This window comes from Piliocolobus tephrosceles, chromosome 6 (genome assembly GCF_002776525.5).
Source record: "Piliocolobus tephrosceles isolate RC106 chromosome 6, ASM277652v3, whole genome shotgun sequence".
Classification (NCBI taxonomy): Eukaryota; Metazoa; Chordata; class Mammalia; order Primates; family Cercopithecidae; genus Piliocolobus; species Piliocolobus tephrosceles.
This window is the reverse complement of record NC_045439.1, coordinates 20,993,653-21,021,547: the sequence shown is the minus strand read 5'-3', so window position 1 is coordinate 21,021,547 and position 27,895 is coordinate 20,993,653. Positions and strand designations below refer to the sequence as shown.

General features: G+C 36.9%; 1 long non-coding RNA gene across 1 annotated transcript; it reads left to right on the top strand.

The window, feature by feature from the left end:
• Positions 1–2,674: 2,674 nt before the first annotated feature.
• On the top strand, positions 2,675–26,721 carry LOC111538170. Its single transcript, XR_002730239.1, has 2 exons — positions 2,675–2,719; positions 26,331–26,721. It is a non-coding gene; the product is annotated as an uncharacterized LOC111538170 (long non-coding RNA).
• Positions 26,722–27,895: the final 1,174 nt, after the last annotated feature.

Genomic DNA, 27,895 nt, shown 5'->3' with positions numbered 1-27,895 from the left:
TATTGGGGTTGTTTAGTATGATAATAAAATGATGTGCTTAAGGTGTGTGTTGCTGTATATAGAACATAGCTGCTCAATAATTTTAGCAATTATTTTTTCCTGAATCATATATGAAAATGAGGTGGTATTTTTGCTTATGGCTTTATCATGAGTGTGTTTTTATAGACATGCTCTAACTGACTTTAAATTTCACAAAGAATGATTGTCAAAGTCAATAAAACTGCAGCCTGTTGCATTTTGTCTTTTACAGGTATGTAGTGAATGAGAAGAAATAGTGTGACATTATAAAAGAAGCATTGCAATAGGAAAAACGTGAACCGAGTTTCAAAACTTTGGTCTGACACCCTTTTTGTATAAACTTGAACCTGTCCCCTGGTGGTTTTGGGCCTGAGTTACTTCACCTTATAAAGAATTACATGATCTCACTCACAGGAAGGCAGAAATCTGGGCCAAACTCTTGCTTTTTCCAGTCATTTGCAGATCAGAACTCTATATTCCTATGAATGGCTTTTTCATATGTATTTATCTTACACTTTTTTAACATGAAGTTGTCATGGACTAAGTAGAAAGAAGCTAGACCAGCATAGCCCAATAGAAGTTTCTGTAATGAAGAAAATGTTCTTACCAGAAATTAATATGGTAGCATTAGATGGTACGGTATCTAATGAATCAGTAATTAACATGGTAGCAATAATGAGGGGGATGGCTATTTAGCACTTAAAATATTGATAATATGACTCAGGTACTGAATTTTTAATTGAATTTTAATTAATTTAAATTTAAATATAAAGAGCTACATGTGGCTGGTGGCTAGACCGTGGGACAGAACAGACAAGACTACAGGAAGTCCTCAGTTAACATCCCCAGTGTGTTCTTGGAAACTGCCACATTTTAAGTGAAATGACACACAACAAAACCATTTTTTTCAACAACCTTATAAAAAAATGATGTTGAAGAAAATGATGTTATTTGAGGACTTGCTGTGTATCTTCTGCTTAAAGTCACAGTTTCTAAGAATCAGTGGATGATGTTAATTGAGGACTTACTGTACAGAAAAGGGTCAAGTCAGATGCACCCTGAAGGCCTAGTTATTGTGTTAAAATAGATTTGGCAGATTATTAAAAGAGCTCATCTGTTTTTAGAATAATAATATACATGAGCTCATGAGAGTAAACATACTTCAAAAGGAATCCACTTATGTGTGACAGAGCCTTGACATGAGAAGTGGTAATATCCTCTACTTAATTTTTAATTGACAAATAAAACTTAAATATATTTATCATGTACATTTTTTGAAATACATATACATTGTAAAATGACTAAATCAAGCTAACACATGCATTACTTCACATGCTTACCATTTTTTTTTTTTTTTTTTTTTGTGGTGAGAACAATTAAAATCTACTCTTTTGGCAATGTCAAGAATGTAGTATATTGTCATTAACTGTAGTCACCATGTTGTATGATAATTATTTTTATTTAGTTTCCTCTAAGTATTTCTCTATTGTATTAAAAAGGAATGCTGCTGACGAAAACCTCGTGCTTAGAAGGCAGTGGGTTGGATTCCCACCCCATCTCATCTTGAATCCTTTCTATTTTTGGGTTATCAAACAGTGCTGAGTGAAGGAGAAGAACAGTCATTTTGTAGAACAGAATTTAGAAATTTGTATTATGTGCTGCCCCGGTTTGTAGCACTGTATAAAATTAAAAAAAAATTATTTTGGGTTACAATAGGTCATTTAAGGGAATACTGGAAAAGTAGATCCCTGTTTAGTAATTGGGAAATCCTGTAACATATCTCAATATTTTATTTAATATTTTTATCTATTTTACATACCTAATACTTAACAGTTTATTTAAATGAAACCTGAATACCAAAGGCAGGATTTGTGTTTGTTCAAACATTTTCATTCATTTTTCCGAAACTGTTTTTAAAAACTACAAAGCAATCATTTCAGTGTTTCACGTTTCACAAAGCACTTCTATGAGCCTATGTCATTTGGCTCTCAAAATAAAATAGTCCTACTGCTCAGGTGTCATAGTGGTCCTGGCTTTTTGTCTGTTTGTTTGTTTCTAGGATAATGAAAGTGAGTTTAAGCCAATTTAAGTGACTCCAGTGGGCTCATAATTGAGTGTTAGAATCAGAACTTCAAATCCTGCATCTTTGCTACTAAACTGCCCCACTCTCTACCCTACTTATCGTGCTTATTAGGTGGCTTTTCTCTCATAGAATCAATATGCCACCAAAAGGGAGATTGCTTTCTTGCCTAATGCTACTTTTGTTAGTTATACTTTGCCCCGGAGAAACTCTCCCTTTGGAATTTTGCAACGGATAAAAGCAAGCCCTACATATTGTGATTAATGGTTCTGAAAACCATTTTCCTTTTAAACTGCTTTGTAAATCATATATGCTTTAGAATTATTTATTTTTATTTTTATTTGACTTGTTTGGCTTCCTCTTTCCTCCAACACAGATTGCTTAGTGGGGGCCTACACAGTACAGATTTAATTTTAAACGTGTATTTAAAGATACAATTTAAATACAATTTCCAGCACGGGTCTGGCTGAGTTTTCCTTCTTTCAATGTAGAAACTCCAGGAATGTCCGTTGTGCATGACATGAGGGCAGTTTTATTGACAGTTTATGCGGGCAGGGGGAGGTAAGCTCATATAATCTTGCTCCTCACAGAGGTGTAGAAAATCTCTAGCATGATGTAATGGTAAGCACTTGATGTTTTCTTCAGATTTTTCCTCATAAAAGGAACAGTTCTTACTGGAAAACTGTTCCAAACAGATGTTCATAACTCTAGCACTGGTATTGCTTACCCTTAGAGTATGGTAGGTCTTTGAACATTCTTCACAGGGTGCCTTATTCAAGAGTCATGACTTTATGTGCAACATTTATGTTCACATTACAATAAGACTATTTATGATACTATGGGTTTTGACGTTACTCAGGGGGTCCTCAAGTTAGAGAGCCATTAATATGTCGAGCTGTCTTTGAGCTATACACTTTTTTCTTAATATTTTCTTGTTTTTAAATAGCATGCAAAGCAATTACTAGACCAAATAAAACCACAAAATGTGAAAAGGTTAAAAATGAGCAGAAACAGTCATGTTTCCAGGTTATGATATACAAATATATCAACAAATGTCTATGTGTATGTTCAAATAAATATTTTAAAAGTCATGTGTAGATTCACTTAGCTTAAAAATGGACACCAGGAATATGAAAAAGGAGAAGACATTTAAGAAGACACATTATTACAAAACAATATCCATTGATCCTCTATGAAACATGTTTGTTTTGAGATGGAGTCTCACTCTGTCACCCAGGATGGAGTGTAGTGGCGCAATCTTGGCTCACTGCAACCTCCAACTCCCGGGTTCAAGCAATTCTCCTACCTCAGCCTCCTGAACAACTGGGATTACAGGCTTGCGCCACCATGCCCAACTAATATTTGTATTTTCGGTGGAGACGGGGTTTCATTATGTTGGCCAGGCTGGTCTTGAACTCCTGACCTCAAATGATCTGCCTGCCTTGGCCTCCCAAAGTGCTGGGATTATAGGCATAAGCCACCATTCCTGGCCTGAAATATGTTTTTTTATGCAATTGTATTATGCTCAGTAATATTCTGACTTGAACATACGTAAAGTCAGAACTGTGGAAAGGAACTAACAACAGGGCTATTGGTTGTATTTTTTTTTTTTTTTTTTGAAAATTACATGAATAATTGTTGATTCCAGAGGCTTTAGTAAAGATTATATTCAGACAGAAACACAGTTTAAATCAAGCAATCGGTTGTCTATGGATGCGCCTACACAGTGAATGTAGCAAATAGCAGCTTAAATTGCAAGACTGCAGTGAGTACATGCACCTGGAAGCAGGGATGAGGGCTACTTGACTTCTAGTATGGTTGTTTAGGCACTTCTGGACAACTAATAATAATTTCTTTTTCCTTTTAACTTTTATTTTAAGTCCAAGGGTACATGTCCAGATTTGTTACATAGGTAAACTTGTGTCATGGGGGCTTGTTGTACAGATTATTTCATCACCCAGGTATTAAGCCTACTACCTGTTAGTTTTTTTTACCTGTTCTTCTCCCTCCTCCCACCCTCTACCTTCCGAAAGGCCCCAGCGTGTGTTGTTCCCCTCCACGTGTCCCTGTGTTCTCAGGGACACAGGGATCATTTGGCTCCCACTTATAAGGGAGAACATGCCGTATTTAGTTTTCTGTTCCTGCATTAATTTGCTAAGGATGACCTCCAGCTCCAACCAAGTCCCTGCAAAGGACATGATCTTGTTCCTTGTTCGTGGCATAGTATTCCATGGTGTATATGAACCACATTTTCTTTATCTAGTCTATCATTGATGAGCATTTAGGTTGATTCCATGTCTTTGCTCTTGTGAATACTGCTGCAACAAACATATGCGTGCATGTGTTTTTACAAGACCTCTGTACTCACAGTCAAATATAACCTCTGACGCCTTGAGTCTGGGGACACACTCAAGACAGAGAAGAGAGCAAAAAGAGAGAAAGGGTGGGAGGGGGACAAGGGTTGTAAAACTAACTGCTGGGTACTATGTTCGCCAGCAGAATGACAGGACCATTCATATCCAAACCTCGGCATCATATATATGTGTGTGTGTGTGTCTGTGTGTGCGCGCGCGTGTGTGTATCCATATAACAAACCTGCGCATGGACCCACTGAATCTAAAATAAAAGTTGACATTACTTAAAAAAAAAAAAGAGGGGAAGGGAGAGGGAGAGAGGAAGGGAGGAAGAAAGAATACAGTGTGCAGTTTAGCATGAATCACGCCACAAAGCAGACAAATTTGTGTCACATAATGCTCACAATACGCATGGAAGCAGATAATGTTTTTGTTCCCAATTCACTGAAGAAGTCAGCGAGGTTCTAACAGGTTAAGAACCGTGTGCATGTTACACACATAAAATGCTGTACCAGCTGATCTATCGGAATCCAAAGTCCACGTGCTGAACTTCGCTCGCAGCCTTTGACTTAAAACTGGAGGAGCGTAAGGAGAGGTACTGAATATGAAGTGGGACTAAATGGATGGTGGACTGCAGGGTTGGACAAAGAGAACAGTTTGACATAGTATCTCCAAGGTCAGTGGGCAAGAGGGTGTTTACAAAGTTCTTCAAGGGAGGCAGCTGTGGCCAATAAAAAGGGAATTTCAGAGAGAATCATGGGAACCTAGGGTGCTGTGAAAGATTAAAAGACAGAGGAGTCCCACAGAGAGAATTAATGAAAGACCACAAGCACAGCGGGAAAGCCAGGTAGCAAGGACCCTGCTCAGGGTCAGGGTTCAAGGTCAATAGAGTAATGATATGAGTAGCATCAGGGGGTCCTCACATGTGACAAACCCCAGTAAGAGAAATGGCATTTATTTCATCACCTAGAAAAACACTGTCCAAGACATTTTAGCTATAAGGAAAATGATCTGTATTTATGCTTCTTAATGCAGAAACCACTAGCCATATATGTACTCGAAATGTGGCTACTGCAATTGAGAACGTGACGTTTTAATTAAATTGAAATATAAATAGACACATGGAGCTCATGGCTACTGTATGGGGCAGCAGAGACTAGAGCTGTAGGATTACAGGGAGAGGCAAAATATAGATTGACCTATAACTGATATCAGATAGTAAAACAGCATTGATGTCAAAAACAGAGACTGTTAGGCCTTTTAGCACTTTGTCAGGAACTCGGGTGACAGTTGGACAGTATAGGCAAAGCAGCTGTTCCAGGCTCTGCTCTCACTGAAAGCAAATTCTTCTTTCTTATTAGGAATCTGGCTTGATATATTCTCTTTCATATATGTTCAAGCTTATTTTCCTCTTCCCTTGCAAGCATAGTTATGTCCTCCCACACTAAAAACAACATAAATTACCAATAATAATAATCATGTAAATACTTCCTCAGCTTTCCTTATCCCTCCAGAGACACCTGTCCCTCCCTTCTCCCTCACATTGCCAAGCCTCCTGAAAGGGCACCACATAGAAAAGATTTTCACATCTTTGTCTTTCATTCATTCTCAGCCTACTGATCATGATCCTCTTGCTGAAAACAGGCTCACTTCCCTGAAAATACTAATGCTGACAAATCCAAAGACACTCCTAATTTTTAACCTTAATTGAATCATGTGTCCGCATTTGCCCATGTTAAACACTCTCAGAAAATCTCTTCTCTGTTGGCTTCAATACCATAATTCTCTCTAGACCTTTTTGTTCATTCTCTTGGCCTCCATGTTTCATCCTTTTTTCTTTGCCAGTTTGTCTACTTTTAAATGACGAGGCTCCGTAAGGCTCTTCTTAAAGCTTTTGTTTTCTCCACCAAAAATATTTCCTGGTCCTTCTCATTCATTATAAAAATCTCTTGGGAGGCCGAGGTGGGCAAATCACAAGGTCAGGAGACCAAGACCATCCTGGCTGACAGAGTGAAACCCCGTCTCTACTAAAAATACAAAAAAATTAGCCAGGCGTGGTGCATGCCCTTATAGTCCCAGCTACTTGGGAGGCTGAGGCAGGAGAATCGTTTGAACCCAGAAGGCAGGGGTTGCAGTGAGCCAAGATCACACCAGTGGACTTCAGCCTGGGTGACAGAGTGAGACTCCATCTTAAAAGAAAAAAGAAAAAGAGAAAGAAGAAAGAAAAAAAGAAAGAAAGAAAAAGGAAGGGAGGAAGGAAGGAAGGGAGGGAGGGAGGGAGGGAGGGAGGGAGGGAGGGAGGGAGGGAGGGAAAAATCTCTAACAATACTATTACTTAATTTTGTGTGACTCACTGGTCCAGGCACTTTATAGGCATTAATTTATTCACTATTGATAACGGAGTTATAGCAGATACTGCTATTGTCTTTGTTTTAAAGATAACACTGAGACTCAGAGAAGCTAAACAATTTGCTCAAGGTTGAACAGTTGTTAAGTTATGAGGATAGAGATTGAATGTAAGCACTGTCGCTCTAGGATCCATGTTCTCACCTTCTATACAGTGCTGGCTATATGACGACTCACTTTATTGCTCATTCCATTTTTCTACAGCTCACATTGGAGCACATTAATTAGTCCATGCATGTCCATCCTGATAACCCAATAAGCAGCAAAAATGCTTTTGATGAGCACGTCTGCTGTCTGTGTGAATGTTCCAGCGCTTGCTCAAACTGAACAAGAACAAAATGGAGCTATTCTCTCCCAGCCCAACCCACCCTTCTGTATCAGGTTATAAGCATCACCATCTACCTGAGAGCCCAGGTCAGGATCAGATATTCATTCTGGACTTCCTTTTCACATTTCACACCATCTTATCTTTTGCATCCCCCGTTTCTTGGCATAGTTCAGGGCTGTATCATATCTTAGTAGAATTACTCGCATACACTACTATTTGATCAGCATATCCTAAGTGCACCCAAGCCCCCCAAAACACTCACTCATATAAACAATCTGGTCCTAAAACTCTTGCTGGCATCATGTTTCTAAAATGCAAAATAGAATTAACTTTTTTTTCTTACTTAAAATTATTTAATAGCTTCCCATTGGACAATTTTTAAAACTCCCAAATGCTTTAGCATGGCAAGTGAACTTCACACATACCTTCCTTGCCTATCTGTGCAGCCTTTCCTCTCGACTCACACCTGTGTGTGGCCTCTTTAGCTTCCACCTTTAGCTCCCTAAAAACTATGCTGCTTCAGTCGCTTCCATCTTCAAATTTGTTGTTCCTCTGCCTAGAAGCCCTTTGCCTCTTTCACACCTTCCTTGACTCACTCAGGACCTACTAGGACTTTCTCTTCTCATGCCTTATATTTTAAAGACTTAGCTATTATGTTTCAGTTATACAGTTCCTCTTTTCCTCACTACTTTAAGAAGAGGGACTGTGTAGCATTTTTTTCCTCTTGCCACCGCATTTTATTGCTTGGATCCTCAATGAATGTTTGATGAACAGCTGAATGAATGTCATTTCCCCTTCTTACATGAGCACTTTGGCTATTTATGAGAATGGAGAGGAGTCTCTTGGAAACTGACAATAAGAAATTTAGAATACCTCCTCCATTCCACCCCTTCCATCAGCCCTGAAATTCTCCTCTCTAGGCAGATTTTTCTCACATTTTAAGGAGGGAAATGCCACTCTGGAGATTCTTTCCCTTTGGTAAAATGCTATTGGCAAGTCTCCTAGAGCAGCAGGGTGGGGCTCTGGGGAAAGGAGGGACCACACACAAACAGCAATGCTCAGAGAATTTTCATTCCTGCTTTATCCTCCATTACTGCAGCCACTTCAAGAATGTCCTTCAGTCTGGCAGTAGGTTCTGAGACAGCTACCAGAAAACATGCAGAAGCCGCAGAAAATGTATAATTTTGCCTGAAAAATACAGTCTCTTTGCATTTTCTAAAGTACAGTGAGAGTTTAGAAGCTATTTTCTGTTCTTGGGAAGAACATGGTAGGGAAAAGGTGGGGGTTGTGTTGATCCCCCACAAGTAATGCCAAAAAAAATTTTTAAGGCACATTTTATTGCAAAAGTATTGTGTAGCTCCTATGAATAAGGAATGTAAAGGGATGTAGTTATCTCATGGATTGATGCTCTTCCTAATTATTGAGTAGAAACTATTACCAAGGCATACCTCTCCTTGTGTGGGCCACATACCCATGGCACCGATTCAGTAACGCTACTACTAGTAATAACTACAACAAGAGCTAATATTATGTGCTTACTATTTGCCAGTCATTGTTTTAAATGCCTCACATAACTAAATGTTTCACATAACTAAATGCTTAACCCATAACTCAATAAATCAAACAATATATAAACACCTTTCCAAGGAAATCATCTAATTTAGGTAATTTTTAATGTTTATTAGTTTATGAATGGCAAAAGTAAGGCCCAGAGTGGTTGGTCCCTCAAGTTTCTACAGCTAGAGAGAGTAAAAGCTAAAAATCCTGGGCCTATGACCAGCATCTGGGGAGTCAAAAGAACTCCACGACGTGAGGTTTTCAGTACTGAAAATGCTGTTCTACCTTTGAAGACTCTTCTTATAGGGACTGAATCCCAAATTCTGAAGCGTCACATAACCAAAAATTTTTACCGATCCATTATTGTGTTAAATGCATAGGTGTGCATGATTACCATTTTATATCCTGGAGAAACCTAAAGGCAATTGAAGAACAAGAGAGTACATTGGGGTCACACATGGGCCAGCCAGGTCTCTTTGGAGACAACTGTTTACAATGATGTCCAATTCCTACTTGGATGATCAAGCCAAAATTGGTATGTATCATATCTCTGGGGAAACGTGAAAGGGTGATGTCTTTAGCACCTAAGCCAGTGAACACCTGGGATATTTAGTCCAGTAACTGGATGTAACTTAACTAGAAAGAACTTTCGGATTCTTTCTCAGAAGACCATTAAGAGAATCAGGCGTTATACTTTGAGAAATGTGACCATGCATCAAATTTACAACCTGCAGGAAGTCAAAACATGTTGACAAAGCAAAGATAATTGCAGGAAGGAGCACTGGAAATAAGACAAAATTAAAATTTAAAAAGTGTTTTCCCAAGTGGATTTGCTTGTTTGCCCATTCTGAATAATGAGCATGCAAAAGATTAGACAAGTGTACTGTGGGCTTTGGTGAAGGCAAAGAAGGCTGAGGACTGCAGGAAAGCCGGGCACTCAGAGCACAGGTAAGGGGAGAGGGAGGGAGATGCTTGTAAATGAAGGCAAACTACATATTATAGAGGCTCACAATCAATTAAATATTTGAGTTTTATATTCACATGAAAACAAACAAAATGTCAGAGGTCTGTTGCCTGATCAGCTTTGGAAGCTTTGAATCGAAAATGGGCAAGGATTTTATGCTCTGCATTCAATTACTGAGTAGAACTCACTTTGACCCTCAAAACAAACAGGATATTTCACGGAGATCCAGAAAGCAGAGAGGAAAGGCTCTTGAATTCCATCTGATATTACACTCAGTGTTCAGCTCTATAATTCTCTCCACCAAACAAAAGAGCCAGCTGTGTCAGTGTCATCCAAAATCTGAAGTCCCTTCCAGCTAGAAGCCTCAGGGAAAAAAATTCTATACTAAAAAATTAGTTTATTTTCTATGTAAATAGAATTCAGGTTAGAGGAAAAAGTCCCTTGTTTTCCATTTGTTTACAGACTCCTAATCAATTAAAATATGTATGAATCATTTTCTAGTGGAATTCATATGAGAAAGTAGAGCAAAGGGATGCATTTCAGATATGGGAGATGAGAACAAAGGAAAGGGGGATGAAGAGTAGAAAGGGAAGAAAAGAAAAAAAGAGAGGAGGAAAAAGAATAAAGAGGGAGGGGAGAGAAGGAAAGAAAGGAGAAAACTAGGAGGAAATTTCCTCTTTCTGCTGAGATATTTGACACACATTATCAAATGTAGCCTCACAACTCTTCTGAGAGATAGGTTGTACAATTAGACCCAGATTAGAGAGAGGAAAGCAAAGCTTTGAGAAGTTTTATAAGCCAATGTCTCATATTTAGCAAGAATTGGAGCCAGACATCCACCCAAGTCTATCTGCCACCAAATCCCATGCTTGTGAGGTCAGCCTAGGATGGAGAGGGGGTGATATTCAAATTAGCTTCATCTACGTCCCATCTACCTGAGATAGATGTGTGGTTACCCAACACTGAGCATACATCGTGCCCAAGGAAGTGACTTTTTTAGTGGAGTAAAATTTGGAAAAACTCATTTTGGCCAAGTATTTTATACACTACATGTAAATAGAGTAAAACATGATTAAAAACAAAATATCCTCTTTTTATCAAATCCCATTCAATTCTCTACTTAAAAATAATCCGTTCATTTGAATTCTCACATAAAGAGATGAGAAATGTACAGGACATTGAGGAAGTAGGACAAAGAAGGAAGAAATTTTTAAGGGAAAGAATATCACCTACTAACTACAAAAACAGAAAAGACTGCATTTCCAGTGGCTTCCTAGACAGGAGTCTATGTTTCCCACTATTTGAGAATGATTAATGAATTGACCTCCTCTGTGCCACTTTGAAAACACACCAAATGTGCTTAGTTTGGCAGAGTAGTAGAGGAAGAATTATTCACACAGAACAAAAAAGGCTGCTGTTTGCCAGTAGCTATTAACTCGTGGCTATATCAACACTTGTGCTGTTAACAATAATCTTATCCAAGAGTCTATTCTTGTAGAACCTCGGGGGTTGAAGAAATATTTTATTGGCAGCATCCCTAATCTTATAAGTAGCAATATGTTTTGACAAAATGAAGCCACACAATTCTCACCTAGTCTTGGGTTTTCTTTCTTATGAGAGCATCTGAGGCTGAAAATAAAAAGCATTCACAAACCCCCGCCACCTTCCCCTGCCTTCTGCAAAGAAATAGGCTTTCCACTCAAACCTTGAGGTTCCAATTTCTTTTAAATTTTTCAGTACTCACAGTTTCCCTAAACTTATACCTTCTAGGCTTTTGAATCTAACCATCCTACATGGATGCATTTTTTTTAACCTATGTGCACAAGAACACTTTAAGATATAGATGTGGTCTCAAGATTAACATCTATTTTGTGATCAGCAACTGGTGAAATATCTCCTCTTGCTGTTGTATGCTGCCTCTTAGTTTTGGGAGAAACCACAAACTGCTACTTAAATTGAGAGTTTTTAGGTATTGTAATAGTGCCCACAGCAGGAAAATAAAAAAATTGGGTGTAGTGGCAAACTAAATTTATAATAGAAAGTGGAAAAAAATAGCCTAGAGCACACATAGAAAAGTTCTACTGGGAATTAATCATTTCTATCTATTGGGTCCAGTATGGAGTATAAAGAAAGGAAGATAAGTGTTATGAACAGACAGCAGTGAGTCCTCAGCAATAAGTCGTTACATGAGCCTAGCAAATTGTTGACTCTATCTTGTGATCTATCTCCCTAGCTCCGTGTTCTACTTCTTGAGACTTTTGTTCCACAGATTTATTGAAAAAAAAAAAAAAAACACTGAGTGTTTATAATTTGCTGAGAAATCTTCTAGATACTGGAGCCACAAAATAGATTGAAAAAGGTTCCCTACCCTCAAGTTCCCACTCCAGCTCATGTCCTCTGAGTGGAAATAAGGGCAGCATATGAATGAGTGATTTGAGAAGAGTAGGAAGATGGTACAAGTCTGCTGCGCAGAAGAGATGCTGGCAATGGCAAGTTTGTACCTTATAAATTATAGTCCCTCAGCAATATGGTTGTTGCCACCATCTTCATCCTGACATGTGGTTTGCTGGCATAACATTGGCAGACAATTACCTTCCAGGAGACCTGCCGGCATGACCCCACTATTATTGTAATGTAGGGGCTCCTCATTAATACCTTTCTTTAAAAACAAACAAAAAACAGAAGTGCAAGCTCAGGGTGATGGTGCTGGTGGTCTAGTCCTTGTTCTACTTCATTAATTGTCCATAGTAAAATTACTTAATTTCCACATCCATTTGGGGTTTTTTTTCCACTTTTCCAATAAGTGAATTGTACATAATTCTCTTTAAGATTCACTCAGTTTCTAATTACTTGATTCATCAAAGACAAGCTCATAAATTCACTTTTCTTCAAGCAATACTTTTTCTGAACATTTACTAATTTGTACAGCACTCATCTAGATATTCAGAACATAAAGTCACATGTAAGATCTGCTCCTTTCCTTGAAGTTGTTGAAAATCCAGTGGGAGATATGGTAAATCCATAAAAGAGGTATAACCAAATTAGGCTATGAATATTTACATAAACAAAAGGAGTCATTAATTCTGATGGGGGAAATTGAAAACATTTCCCAAATGTAGTACTTAAGTTGACCATTAAAGAGGTAGAAGTGCACCAGGCAAAAAACAAAACAAAAAAAGATATGCTCAACTGATGGAACTTCATGAGTAAAATATTTGGTGGGAAATTAACAATACCTAAAATTTACTGAGCATTTATTAAGTGCCAAAAGTTTCCTATGTATTAACTCTCTTAAATCAGTATCATAACTGTAGAAGGTAGAAACCAACATCTCCACTACAAAAATGAAATACCCAGGCCACAAAGAGGTTAGGTAGTTTATGCAAGATAACAGAGCTAATAAAGATTGAAATTTGACCCCAAACAGTCTGAGTCCATCTGTACTTGAAACCCCCAGCTCATACATGTTCTAGGAACAGGTAGCAGTCTAATATGGCTAAAATACAAAGTAGGATATAGAGGAAGATAAAATGAGGAGAGGATAATGAAGCCAACATATAAGGGCCTTGAATGCTGTGCTAAGAAACATGGACATTCTCATACAGTAGGAGGAAGTGGGTTGGGGATAAGAAAAACTACAGTGAAAAAAGATATGACAAGTGAAAGCAACAGAAGTTGTCATTGCTAAGGAGACATGGGGACAACAGGGAATGATGCGGACTGTAGTGACATAGAGAAGCCTTACATTTGCAGGAATATGTGGGGACAGCAAATCAGTCCAAAGGGAGAAATGCCAACCTACCATTGCTGGTTGCTCTTTTTCAAGGAAAGCAGTAAATATCATAAGTTGATTCTACAAATTATTAAATGTTGACCAATCAAAAAAATTTTAGACCATGTACTAAACAAAATATGCCTGCTGGCACCCAGATTGAAATGGAGAGACATCTGTGCTTTTAGAAATCATTTTTAGAAATCATTTCTTCTATTTTTTTTTTTTACCTGGGAAGCAATGTAGGCTTATTAGTGCTTTAGGAAGATAAATCCAGTGGTATTATAGAAAGTTGAATTGAGAGGGAAGGGCCAGTGAGAGATTATTGCAGTAGGAAAAAGATGACAAAGGCTTGAACTAGTGGCAGTGGGAAAAGCAAGGCAGGAAAGAGTTTTCGGAGGATAATTGATCTATTAAATGTGGCTGTGAATGAGAAAGAATGTATCAACAATAACCAGGACTGTCTAGCTCTGGTGATTAGAAGGAAGGTAATGTATTGATGGAGACACGAGACATAAAAGGAAGAGCACATATCGGGAGGAAAAGAGTAAGTTCAATTTGAGAAGTGTTGAAATAGGGTTTAGGAAGCATTCGAATAGTATCCAGCGCTTCTTGGCTTTTCTATTGAAAAGAATACTCATTCATCAGATTAAGTGAGATCTGATTCACTGATCACAACCGCTTGCTAGAAAACGCTAAGAATTTAAAGCATGGCTAAAAACTGTTTATTCTTATGAGATTTAAGCACAAAATCAATTATCAACAAGAATGAGTAACAACAGGATTGCAAACAATATTCCTTTTAAAAAACTTGCTCCTCCTTACTTTCCTTTGAGTTTTGATTATGTTCTTCTGCAGGTATTTGACTCCATTACCATGGGCAGCAAATCTATCAAGGGAAATGGTGTTTGGTTAAGAATTTTTTTTTTTTTTTCAAAAAATCATCTTTGAAACTTTGTAGTTTTGCGTTAGTTTTCCTATACGTATACAATCAGGTTTCTAGGAATTTCTATTATTTAATGATCATAATGTACATTTAGTCCTTATTAGTAACCATAAAGCTTTTGTTCCATTAATCCATTTTAAATGACTTTGTAATCAAATATTGTATAACCATAGATCTCTGAATATTACTTAGAGACAGAATTTAAAAAGTTTTAGTTCCTTCAGATTTCTGTGGATTTTGATTTGATGAATTCTTTGGGGTAAGGAAAAATGGTATACACGGGTTATAAGAGGTTTAGGAGTCAGTTAAATGGAGGTGTCTAATCCCAGATTGTATTACACATGCATGTGTCTTTGATTTGCCAGCACAACATATAATTATTTTAAAGGAGATACAACTTTTCTCATGGGAAACTTCACATACAAAATACTTGGATTTCTAATTGCCTTGACTGATCAAGAATTCTGCCAAGGGTGTGCTAAGTCTGTGTGTGTGTGTGTGTGTGTGTGTGTGTGTGTGTAAACCACCCCCTCTTCTTTTAAACAAGGCTCAACGTATTCTAAAAGAAATTAGAGTATTAGAGTCATATGAACCGAAACATATATTGAGATCAGTGGAACATGAGTAGGTAATGTCTCAGGATGAGTATATATGTGTACCTGTGTAAAGACACGTGTATTTTTGTTCATTCAACAAACAGTTATACTCATCACACTTGAAAGACATTGTGCTAGATGGTGCAGAGAAACTCTAGGGCAATCTTCCTCCCAGGGTAAGCTTTATTTAGGCATCATTATAGTGTGGGGCAAGACATGAAATTAAAGGCCTAGAGAAATCACTTGGATACTGTGATACAGGCCAGGCAGCATACAGTGGTGAACACATTCATCCAAGTGGTGCCGCTACCAAGTGGTGCCCTGGCAGGGGTGGGCAGGGGTTGGGGGGGACTTTGGAGTCCGACTAGCTGGTTGAATACTAGATCTGCCTCTTACTCCTTGTGTGACCCTCAGCAAACTAAACCCTAACTTGGATAGCTTCTGCAAAATTCAGTTTTGTCCCCTATAAAATGAAAGGCTAACAGTAGCTGAGTCAGAGAATTCTGCCAGGTAAAACACATAGCAGAGGTCCTGGCATATAGAAAGCTTTTCATAAATAGTATGAAGCCCTTCCTAAACATTATTAAGCACTGCATAATACTAGCTGCTAAGTTGTTATTGTATCTTTTGTAATTTTTGTGATGAAGGGGAAGTGTTTATGAAAATTCCTAAAAGCGCATGATAATAAAATTGTACACAACGAAAATATTGAATCCCAGAATCAATTGATATGGAAAATTATTCCAAGTAGCTTTAGGTAGAGATGAGGAGATGATTAAAAATTAATAATTTAAATCATTATAGTGGAAGAAGAATAAAGGACAAGTAAATGAAGTATCCAGTAATGATCAAGAGCTGTAGAAATAAAAAGAAGAAAAAGCAAGATTTTTGTAGAAGGAAAGAGAATGTGTACATTGGAACAAAAATTGGGGGGAAGTTTATAGAGGAAAAAGAAAATATATAAGGGAAAGGACAAAATTATCACTAAATAAATCAAAGGAAAGTCCAAAATAAATGAAACTCAAATTCAAAACAAAAAAGAGAAAAACAGGAAGGAATACTGTGTTTCCATAAGTCTGTGGATTATGGGGAATCATGAAAAGGAAAAAAGCGGTTTGGCACAAGATCTTGAAGGATAAATACGAGCACATCACAATTGAAAAGAAGATAATCAAAACAGATAATTAAAATGCAGAAGCTAGAGTTACAGCCTTTGGAACTCAAACTAAATAAACTTGTTTTATTGTGAGTCTGGAAATTGGGAAATAGCTGTACTGAGAGTGAGTATATCTGCAACCATCACATTAGCTGACGGGGCATGTAAACATTTCAGAGGTAAATGAACTAACTCTGAGATGGATGATTATGGATGTCAATTGTGGAAAAAGAGAGATTTGATTTTATAGCAAATGCTGCAGCCCCCTCTTCCTCTCAGACAATGGCACCAAGAAATACAAATGGATAGGTTATTTAAGGATATGTCTCCTTTCCTTAAAGAAGAAAAACAGCTGCATTTAAAGAGAATATAAGATTTACTTAGAAAAAAAATCGAGAGGACTAAAAGTAAATAAAACTAAACAAAGGGTGCAAATATATAGAACCAATCTAAAACAAATACAGAATTTAAAATGTTTACATATATATACCTGCAGAAAGGCTGAAAAATTACTTCTAAAAGATGAGTCACTGGACTGTGAGAGTTTATGTGTAAGAGAAAAAGAAAAGTTCAACTTTTCAAATCATTAATATCTTCCCTAAAAGCTGCATATATTAGAAAATACACTTGGAAGATAACCTTATTCCTACAGAACAAGAAGATGATTCAAATTCTAGAAGAAATATCCAAGGCGTGAAAAATTTTGTTCCTTTGTCAGGACATCGGAGTCCATCGAGAAAGTTCTAGAGGAAGCACTCTGAGAAGAAGAAATGAAGCTCAAACAATTCATAGCCTGAATATATTTTTAGTTTGAGATACATTTAATGAGAGCAGTCGGGGGAAAACAAGGATGAGGAATTACCGCATAAATCAGAGAGCAAAATGAGGGCCATTTGTATTGGTACAGTCAAACTGAAGGAAAGAAAAAAAGGAGGGTAAGGCAAAAATGAAGGCACATGCTAAAACATCTTACGTGTTCATGAAGAGAGGAGAGGTTGATGGGTTCAGAGTGCAAATGGATGGCAAAAAAGAAAAAAATATGGAAAAGAAATTGGATAATTTAACTGTTTCAATTTTAAGAAAAGACATTTAAAGAAAATTATATGGCTTCCCAACAGAAAAGAAGCCCAAGATGAAAAATCCAATGATTGAATGTGAGACCTCACTCCACAACCTGGAGACTGGATAACCAGTGAGTTGAAAAAGAGAGGTGTCTTCAGTCCCCGTGAACTGACCCTAAACTGTATACCTTATCTCAGCTAAAAAAATCATAAGTAATAGTGAAATAACTAACACAATAAAAGAATGCTGTGATCATATTCTTAAAGGATGTTTGAGAAGGTATGAAGAACTAGAAGTGACAAACATCACTGTCCTGATAAAATTGGTTTTCCAGGAAAAGATGCTAGTCTGGTAAGAGGCAGGATGTGGACCATGCAGTCCTGGGCCATGAGGTATTCAGTGGATTGTATTCTGGTATCATGACAAATAACATAGCTAAGGCTGTTTTATACCATTTAGGTCAAGAAAAACTTGCAAGGAGATGGTTTGTTAGATAAGTTGGGAACACATATGAATATGTTATATATCAGGTCTAGAGCCATCACTATAGGAAGACGAAAAATAAATTAAAATGATAAGGGACTGAGGTGAAGCTGTTTGTTATGTACTTGTATATGACACCTTCAGATTTTCTCCAAAGAAAATACATGTTCGATTTGAAAGAAAGTAAATGTAAAGATGAAAAAACAAAAAGCAAAAAGAAAGAGAGTGAGAGACTGGTAAGTCGGATGGGCCCAGATGTATCTTATGTCGCTGAGATCATCCTGGAAATAATGAAAGCAAAAGAGATGAGGAAATTTAAAATATGTGACAAGTACACAACGAAATATGTAGAAAAGTACAATACAATAAAAGGAAAGGAAAGAGACTTATATTGAGACAGCACAAGGTGACAGATGATCTCTATGCTTCTTATTTTTCAAATTTCACAACAGAATTATAAAATATGTCATCATCTCCATTTTACACATTAGAGAATTGAGAATTAGGCGGGTTAAACAACTTGCCCAAGGTCACACAGTAAACAAATAGAGAGGTGAAATTCAATTTACTGTCTATCTTACTCGTAAGCTTTTATCTACACACCATTGCCTTTCAAAACAAAGACATAAAAGTGAGAAATAAAGGGAAATACAATTATATTGAAGCTGTATAGTTGAAGGATGGGTGTATTGTCTGTAGAGCGCAAGCCTGCAACAATTTTTTTAAAAGGAAGAAAGAAATGTTGGCATGATTTCCACTCACTTGTCAGTTAAAAGAGAATTCTCTACAATATTATGCAAAGGTACGTCTGACCACGTGACTACTCAGTAACTGGGTTGTGCATTAAATATCTATGCTAAAAGCACAAAGCTGCAGTTTTGAGTGAGAGTTCCTGTTAAGAAAATATCCCCTTCTAAAATAATACATAATTAAAGCAGATTAAGTATTACTTGACTTCTCTTTTGCCGCTATTCAAATGTTATCGCATTGCGCATAATTAAACTAGCAGTTATCGTTAAAGTGTTCCATTAGGAAGCTCTAGGTAGGACACACTTGCTGTCAAAGATCACTCTGGGGGTCGTATACCTGGAAAAATTTCATTCCTTGAGGAATCCTGGAAGGGCACACTGACGGATTTATATCAGGGCACTGTACTTTCCTCTTTCCCCCCTGATGAAATAGTGCCTGCACTTTGTCTACAAAGGCACACCGTCTTTTTAATTTCCAGGAGTCACATAATTGAACAATGAGATTAATAAAGTGAAAATTAACATAGAATAAATTTTTAAGTCTATTTTATTGAAAAAAATAAGACATATGTAAAGTGTTGGCATTACTTTTATAAAAATTTTTTATGCAGCTGGGCACGGTGACTCACGCCTGTAATCCCAGCACTTTGGGAGGAGGCACAGGTGAGTGGATCATCTGAGGTCAGGAGTTTGAGACCAGCCTGACCAACATGGTGAAACCTCGTCTCTACTAAAAATATAAAAAGTAGCAGGGTGTGGTGGCGGGCACCTGTAGTGCTATCTACTCAGGAAGCTGAGGCATGAGAATTGCTTAAACCCAGGAGGTGGGGATTGCAGTGAGTTGATTGTGCCACTGCTCACCAGAGTGGGCAACAAAATGAGACTTTGTTTCAATAAAAAAATTTATACACACCATAAGATGACATTTTGCATGGAATATATTAATGGATTACAGGTAATATTATAGGTAATATTTTTCTGCATTTCCTGATTTTTTACAGTAAAAATTCATGATTTTTAAAAGTTTAGCAGTGTGGATTCAAAAGAAATACCTATTTCAGTTCACCCTTAGAGATTAAAATTGAGTTAATTATCACACAGACTGAGGTAAACTTTGTGATTTTTCTGATACAGAATATTTATGTGCCTAACCAGAATGTATAAAAATTTAGATGTCAGTTTATACCCTAAGCAAAAGCTGTTGTAAACCAATTAAGATTATAGTCAAATGAATGAAACTTTAAAAGTTTTGTAGAGCATGATTTCAATTAGTAATAATAATAACAATTGCCATATTTACTGAGATTACTATAGACCAGGTACTTTTCTAAGTGTTTCCATCACTTAACATGTTTGAATAATCATGTGATATAGATGCTGTAATCGTCCTAGTTTTCACCAATGGAGGGGCTAAGGCAATGCTAAAACTGTTTTAATGACACTCTTGAAAATTGATTATAAGTTTATGAAAATAATGCCTTGTGAATATGTTGAAATAAATCAGCCAAGATTGATGTTTTCATAGATGATCTGAAAAATATTTTTATCGTGCATCTACACGTACGTTTATTGCAGCACTATTTACGATAGCAAAGACTTGGAACCAACACAAATGCCCATCACTGATAGACTGGATAAAGAAAATGTGGCACATATACACCATGGAATACTATGCAGCCATAAAATGAATGAGTTCATGTCCTTTGCAGGGACATGGATGAACCTGGAAGCCATCATTCACAGTAAACTAACACAGAAACAGAAAACCAAACACTGCATGTTCTCACTCATAAGTGGGAGTTAAACAATGAGAACACACGGACATAGGGAGGGGAACATCACACGCTGAGGCCTGTCGGTGGGTGGAGGGGAAGGGGAGAGAGAGCATTAAGACATCTATGCAGGGCTTAAAACCTAGATGATGGGTTGATGGGTGCAGCAAACCACCATGGCACATGTATGCCTATGTAACAAACCTGCACCTTCTGCACATGTACCCAAAACTTAAAGTAAAATAATAAATAAATATGTGAAAAAATATATTTTTATTGTGCATCAAAAGGAAGCTAGGAAATATTTCTCCTTTCTTTATTGAAATAAAATAGTTTAGAGCACTCACTGCTCCCAGTTCCTATTCTTCAAAGCATGTGCATGGACCACCTGCATTGGAATTCTCTGGAGAACAAACCCAAATCCCAGAGGCTCAAAAGTCTGCATTGTTAAAATGCTTCCTAGCAATATTTACAACTGCTAAAATGTAATGACTTCTGAGTTTGTATGGGAAATCAGAAACTTTTTTAAAAAATCATGAATTTCTGATTTTCACTTTCCAGTTTGACTCAATTGCTTTCTTATGTGTTATTGGAAGTGAGATGTTCACAGCAATTTTTTTTTTTTTTTGCCCCACATATTCTTAGTATTCATCCCAGAATGCCAACGCCTCAACACTTCTTTCTTTACTTCCCCCTTTCTCCCCTCCCACATTCTTGCAATTGCTGAGGAAATCGTGACTGAGGCAGGAAGTGCATCTGCTGACTTGGGCCTAGTATTTCAGTGTCTGAGTTTACTTTATACCTTCCACATCCCATACCTAGTGGCTGTCTACACCGTAGTGGAATTGAATATCCCCATGTGGGAAGATTTATTTGTTTCTTCAAAGGATGCAGAAATCAAAAGGGATCCGGTGGGGAAGAAAAGAAACTAGCTCCTATCTTTCATGGAGCCAACCTTCTGCTGGGAGAGGCAAGAAAAAATCCATAAATGAATAGAAAAATAAATAAGTATAATGTAAGTTCAGAGAGCAATAAGACCTATGTAGAAAAAAATGTTATAAGGGCACAATTACAGAGTGACAGATGGAGTAGAAGATGCTAGATTAGAAAGGAAAGGACTTCTGGAGGAATTGACATTTGAGCTGAAATATGAATGAAGTAGGAAAGCGAGCCATCCAAAAACCTGGGGAAGAGTGATCCAGACAGAGAGAAGAGATAGTACAAAGGCCTGAGGCAGGAGTGGGCTTGGTTTGTTCACAGAAAGCATGAAGGTCAGTGAACATGGCTAGAGCAATATGCATGAGGGGGAAAGTGGGGTGAGACGATCAATAAGGTAAGGATTGCCTCACATGTGTCACTGTAGCCCATGGGGCTTGGATTTCATTCTGAGTGTGATAGAGACCATTGGCCAGTCTTGAGCAAGGCTGAGAAATTACATAATTCATATTTTAAAATATGTGAATATATTTCACTATAGCCGGTGTTTAGAGAATTATCAGAGCCACAGAAACCCTTCAGTGGTATGTTACCGTCCAGGTGGGAGCAGATTGTGGCTTAATTGTAGTAGTCACAGAATAGATGTTGAGACATGGTCAGATTCTGTGTGTACGTGTTTGTATTATGCAGTTAGAGACCACTGGAGTTGCTAATAGATGAGGAATGTGGGAGATAAAGAGGAGTCACAGATTTCTACAAGGTTTTGGGTCCTAGTATGAAATGTTGACGCTAGGGGCTGAGATGGGGAAGACAGGTTGCAGGAAGACTTAAGAGTTCTGCTTTCGATATGTTGAATTTGAGCATCAGTTAGCCAGTCAAAGTGAAGAGCCAGTAGGCGGTGCAAGTCTGAACTCAGGGAGAGATGAGAGTAGAGATCCAAACGACAGAGGCATGGGTGTGTAGATGGAATGCAAGTTCATGACTCTGGATGAGATCACCCAGGGAGGAGTGTACACACAAATAGAGAAGAGAAAGATACATGGATTCATGTGGCTCAGTGCCCAGTAGCAAACTTGCTCCAGCCTGTTGTTCTATGACAAAGGGTGTGGTTTTTTAACTGCCTGCAAGTCACAAACAGCATTGATCTGACAATGGGACCATGATATATAGAATATAATTGTAAATAAATTGGAATATAAATGTTACCTGTTAATGTCATACAACCTCCTTGAAAAGGCAATTATTTTCCTTTTTGTTGCAATAAAAATTTGTGTGAACGAATATATTAACACCCCACAGTACAGGATTCATTTTTAGCAGTGAGTTTCAGTTTATCCTGAGAGGCAGGCAGATTCACTTACAAACACTGGTGGTACTATTGGGAAGAAAAACTGCCCTTTTGAGTAAGTGCTTTATAAAGGCAATTAAAGCAGAAAGATGTGTTTATGGGCTTTCACCCTTCAAAATGGCTATAGATCAAATTTATTAAAAATGTAATTTGGAAGAGAAGCTGGCAATACAGTAACAAAAATGAAACTAATTTATCTTCAAAATGTGTGGCGCTTTTAGCCCTAACAAGCCTAAAGACTTTGTCACCCACCTACAAGTAGGAACTGAAAACTGCTTTTCAATTCCAAAGCGTTTTGAACTAGAATGTGGCTGGTGTTTATATGATCACATGAGAGGTTATTCTAATAGTTCAGGACAGAAAATAGTATATCTATTTGTATATTTCTGAAACTTAGTAGGAATAATATTTAGGGTCTACTTTTGAAAAACCAATATAGCAAAGATAGAAAGAATTTGATGATGTAAACAAATCTACTATTAAAACACATGTATCCAAGTGGTTAAAAAAAGGCAGTAATTTTTTGTATGTTTAAGTCAATACTTTTTTTCCTGTTTTGCAAAGACACTTGTTCTTTTTAAATTTTTTTAAAGAAAATAAAAGAATCTGTTTTAGATTTAGCAGGACACTGGAAATATGAGATGTTGTGAAAATTCAGATGATAGTGTTTCTTAATATTTCTCCTACAAAATTACTTTTTAGAGGAATTCATCTTATTTTAAGAGGAAATATATAACCTTTTTTTCATTAAGAATAATGTTCCAATGGATTGTTTTCTATAACAGAAAGTATCATTTCCAACAGCATTCAAACTATTTCAAAATCCTAAATTGAAACAAATTGAAAGGACCTAACATTGGATAAAGTTGTTTATCAGTAAGGAAGGGGCAGCTTACAGAGTCAGTTTCACCGTATTCAAATAAAGAATGTCCTGTAGTGTTTGTGGGTAGAGAGGAAGAGTCTAGTGAGTAGAGGGAAAGGGTGATGAAACAGAGACAATGTGTGGTCCCCCCAGTAAGATTAGTTGAACTAACTGTGTAGACAGGAAGGACAATTCTGTCTTTACATGGAGGCTCTGCTCATGGTGCCTTATGAGTATGTCTTCTCAGGATCAGCACTGTTCACATGTGTAAATCCCCACGTTTCCTTTCTTGCCTCTTGCCCACATTCTTAAAAGATTATACTTAACTGTCAGAGCTAAAGAGTAGATCTTCATCTTCAATTCATTCAACATGAAAAGATTATTATTAATAGCACACTGAGCAAATAATGATTTCAAAGAGTCCTTGTTATTATGTAAGCCTGCCTACAAGGTGATTTCAGAATAAGAAATGGGAAGTGTTTATTTTAGCAGAAATGTAATGTGCACTTGCCTTTCAAACTCTGTAACATCGTTGTAGTTAAAATAATTGAATGATGGTTAAATGTCTACACTGATTGAATTATCTTGACATTAGCCTGAATTAGCTAGCAAAACAATTATTTTTAAAATCTAAGTAGGTTTTATTATTAATTGTAATTGGAAAGCACCATCCACTTAAAGTACTAATATGCACAGTTCTTCAGTGACATTGATTTAAAAAAAATAACAAAAGTTTTTCGCCTCTTCACAATTTATAACCCAAACTACATGTAAATTAAATGCTATATTTTTATTTTGTACAGACCCACCCATACACACACATACACACACACACACACACACACACACACACACACTCTCTCTATGGTTTTCCTAGTTCAGGAAAGTGATTATAATCAAGCAACAAACAATAGTGGTTCTCCATTTGCTATGCTGACATTAAAATTAGAGAAAGAACATTTTAAAAGCAACAAATACCACCCAAGTCACTATTCAGCTTCATATTTTCAGCTATAAAAATATAAAATAAAATAAGAAGGTTCTATGATATCGAATGATTTTCCATCTCTGGGCAAAGGAGAGGAATAACTGATTTGCTTTGTGAGTGTATTTCACCAATGTCTATACAGAATGTGACAGTTACCGACTGAACAAACTGTATCCTTTTAGAAATGTAGTAAATTTAAAGCTTTTTATGAGTCTGTATGAGCCAAAGACATGATAGCTGAAAAAATCACATGTTGAAAAGAAGTTTATTTTTACTTCAGTGTCTGCCTAATAGTGCAAAACTCATCTTTGCCTGGAAGTGGTATAGCTATGTAAATGAAGATGGGCTAATAACGTGTTCATATGAAATGGGATGGATCTTCTGTCTTTTATTTGTGTGCTATTTTCACATGAAGAATAAATGAGAACAAGATTGATTACTATAAATTTTGCTCATTTTAGTATAAATATGTCCAAGCACATTTGAGATTAAATGGCAGTTATATTTCTTAATTGAATGTCATTTTCTCCTTCTCTTTGATAGATATGATATAAATAGATGCAGATAGAGCGTAGATATAGAGATGTAGATACAGCTAGATCATAGGCAGATAAAACATATATATAGATGAATAGATCATAAATCTACCTACCTATCTATAGCTATATATAAAAAGGAAAGAGAGAAAGAGAGAGACCAAGGTCAGCAAATATCTCTGTAAAGGGCCAGATAATTAATATTTAAGGCTTTACTGGCCATATGGTCTCTGTCATAACTACTCAAGTATTTTTGTGTTGTAGCACAAAAGTCTTAAACAATATGTAAATGAATCAGTGCAGCTGTATTCAAATAAAATGTTATTTATGGACACTGAACATTAATTTCATATAATTTTTGTGTATCATAAAATATTATTTTTTAAATAATTTAAAAATATGAAAACTATTCTTAGCTTGAGTTCCAAACAGAAAGAGGCCTCAGGGCAGATTCGGCATGGGCCATAATTTGCAACCCTTAATATGTATAATATCCAATTGTTATTTTTAATCTCAAAGAATCCCATGGCTCTTTGTAAAGCTGTCATCTCATTATGATTTGCAAACCTCTCCAGAGTGAATATGAACTCTACACAAGAAAGTGAAAGTTGGTTTTGAAGCAGAGGACTTTTTAAAAGAAAATGCAATCTTATTGCACAAAATGGAACACAGCCAAAAGAGAAAAACTCACACCTCTACTTAAAAGAAAGAGCAAAGCAAGACTACATCTCAGCTAAATGTTTCATTGTGGGATAAGTTAAGATGTATAATTAGTCAAAATAAGATCCCAGTATTTTCACAGTATTGCAAACACAGTACAATATTAATTTTCACATTATATTTTATATGCAAACAAATTGAGTTTGTCAAAAAAAAAAGTGTTGCTTTCCTCACAAAAGCTGTCTTTGATAATAAATAAGAATTCTACTGCAAAACTGAAGCTTTCCGTATGTGACAAATTTTGGAAATATGAATAAAAGAGAAATGTAGCATTCTGTCTTAAATACATAATTTTATAGATGAAACTTCTTAAACTAATGCTGAAATATTTGAATGCCCAACTCTGTCAACTTATGCAAAAGAATGAATGGATACATAAACAAGTAAGGATTTTTTTTGTTTGCTTGTTTTGTTTATTAAGATTTCATGTAGCATCCAGGTCACTGATAGAGTGTAAACAATGGAAATAGTTCCCTCCTCCATTCAATTATAGTTCCTAATCAGTTGGATTTGTCATGTGGTTCTTTCAAGAGAGTGGTATAAATGTTGCTTCCTATCCAATCTTGATATTCAAAATATTTCTAATCTTTGTTTTTGATGAAGGGGTTCAGGTGTTTCTGTTAAAGACTTAGACTTGAGAACTGAGCACTAGAACCTACATTCAAAGTGTTTCTCTCATTTATTTCTTTGCCACTAGGAATTAAGAATGGGTCAATGAAATATACAGCCCCTTTCTGGAATCTACTAGTTCTGCTACAACCATGGATATCCCTACCTTTCTGTATCTTTCAGGGAAAAGGGTAATAGAGGAGTTTCAGACTCCCCCAAAAACAAAACAAAAACTGAACAATAAACAACAGAAAAAGAACACAAAAAAAGATGGAGGTACTCTTGCCCCTTTCCTTGTTTTCTCCTGCTACCAAAACAAGCAACAAAAACCATATTGTCTCATTGGATGATTGAGCTAAAATTTTGTAGCAAATCTACAAAAGAAAAGAAGTGGAAATCTACCCAGGAACTACTGTAAAACACTGTATACAAAACAACCACTTTGGTTCACATTAGAAAATCTTATCTGTTTCTTTGAATTCATAGGCCAGGTATTAATCTATCTTTACAAGAGAAGAAAGCAAAGATCATAGATGACAAGTCTTGCTTTCTCCTGAGTATCTCTGAATCTCTATGTTTGCCATCACAAGTTCTCAGATCAATTAACTATTGCTTATTTCCAAAAAAAAATCTGGCTTGGCTTATGAAGATGTATATATATATAACAACATAAATATGAATGTGATGAGACAACAAGACCAAGGGAAACTAAATTTGTGTAATTATTTAAGGTAGTAAGCATCTAATAGACATTTTTGTCTGTTATAGGTTAGATTTAAATTTGCCAGTGAAATCAGCCTCTTCATGGGGATTTCCTGCTTGTACTGATGAGCCAAGACCCCTCCCTTTATACTCATTTTCACAGAAATTCTTTGCTAATGCATTGCCTCGCTCGCTCTGTAACATTCATAACCATCTTCAACACCACCTCCAGACTGACTGCAGTTTGACATAAAAAATGGCCTTAGAAAAGGCTTTGGCCAGGAAATTTCATTCCAACACGGCAGAAATGTAAAGCGTCTGTTGTGATATAAGTACTATTTATCAGGCTCCTATAAATCTCCTTAGCACAGTCAGCAGAGTCCAAGATACAAACTTCCTAGCAAGTCTGCAGGTAAATTCAGATAAAGCAATCACAACTTGGCCTGGGGAGTGGATTCATGCTCTCTAGAATAAGAGTTGCATGGTGTGATTCTGCAAGAAGGGTCAAAATACTAGTAATAACAATAATGATAATAATTCATTCCACAAATACACATGAAACACCTATTAGATATTCATCAACATGAATCACAAGTCCTTGCAATAATTATATTGCCATTCATTAATTTTTTTTTTTTTTAATTGAGATGGAGTTTCACTCTTGTTGCCCAGGTTGGAGAGCAGCGGCGTGATCTTGGCTCACTGCAACCTTTGACTCACTGCAACCTCTGTCTCCCAGATTCAAGGGATTCTTCTTCCTCAGCCTCCCGAGTAGCTGGGGTTACAGGCACCCACCAACATGCCCAGCTAATTTTCTGTATTTTCAGTAGAAATGGGGTTTCATCATGTTGGCCAGGCTGGTCTCAAACTCCTGACCTCAGGTAATCCAGATGCCTTGGCCTCCCAAAGTGCAGGGATTACAGGCATGAGCCACCCGACCAGCGCCAGCGG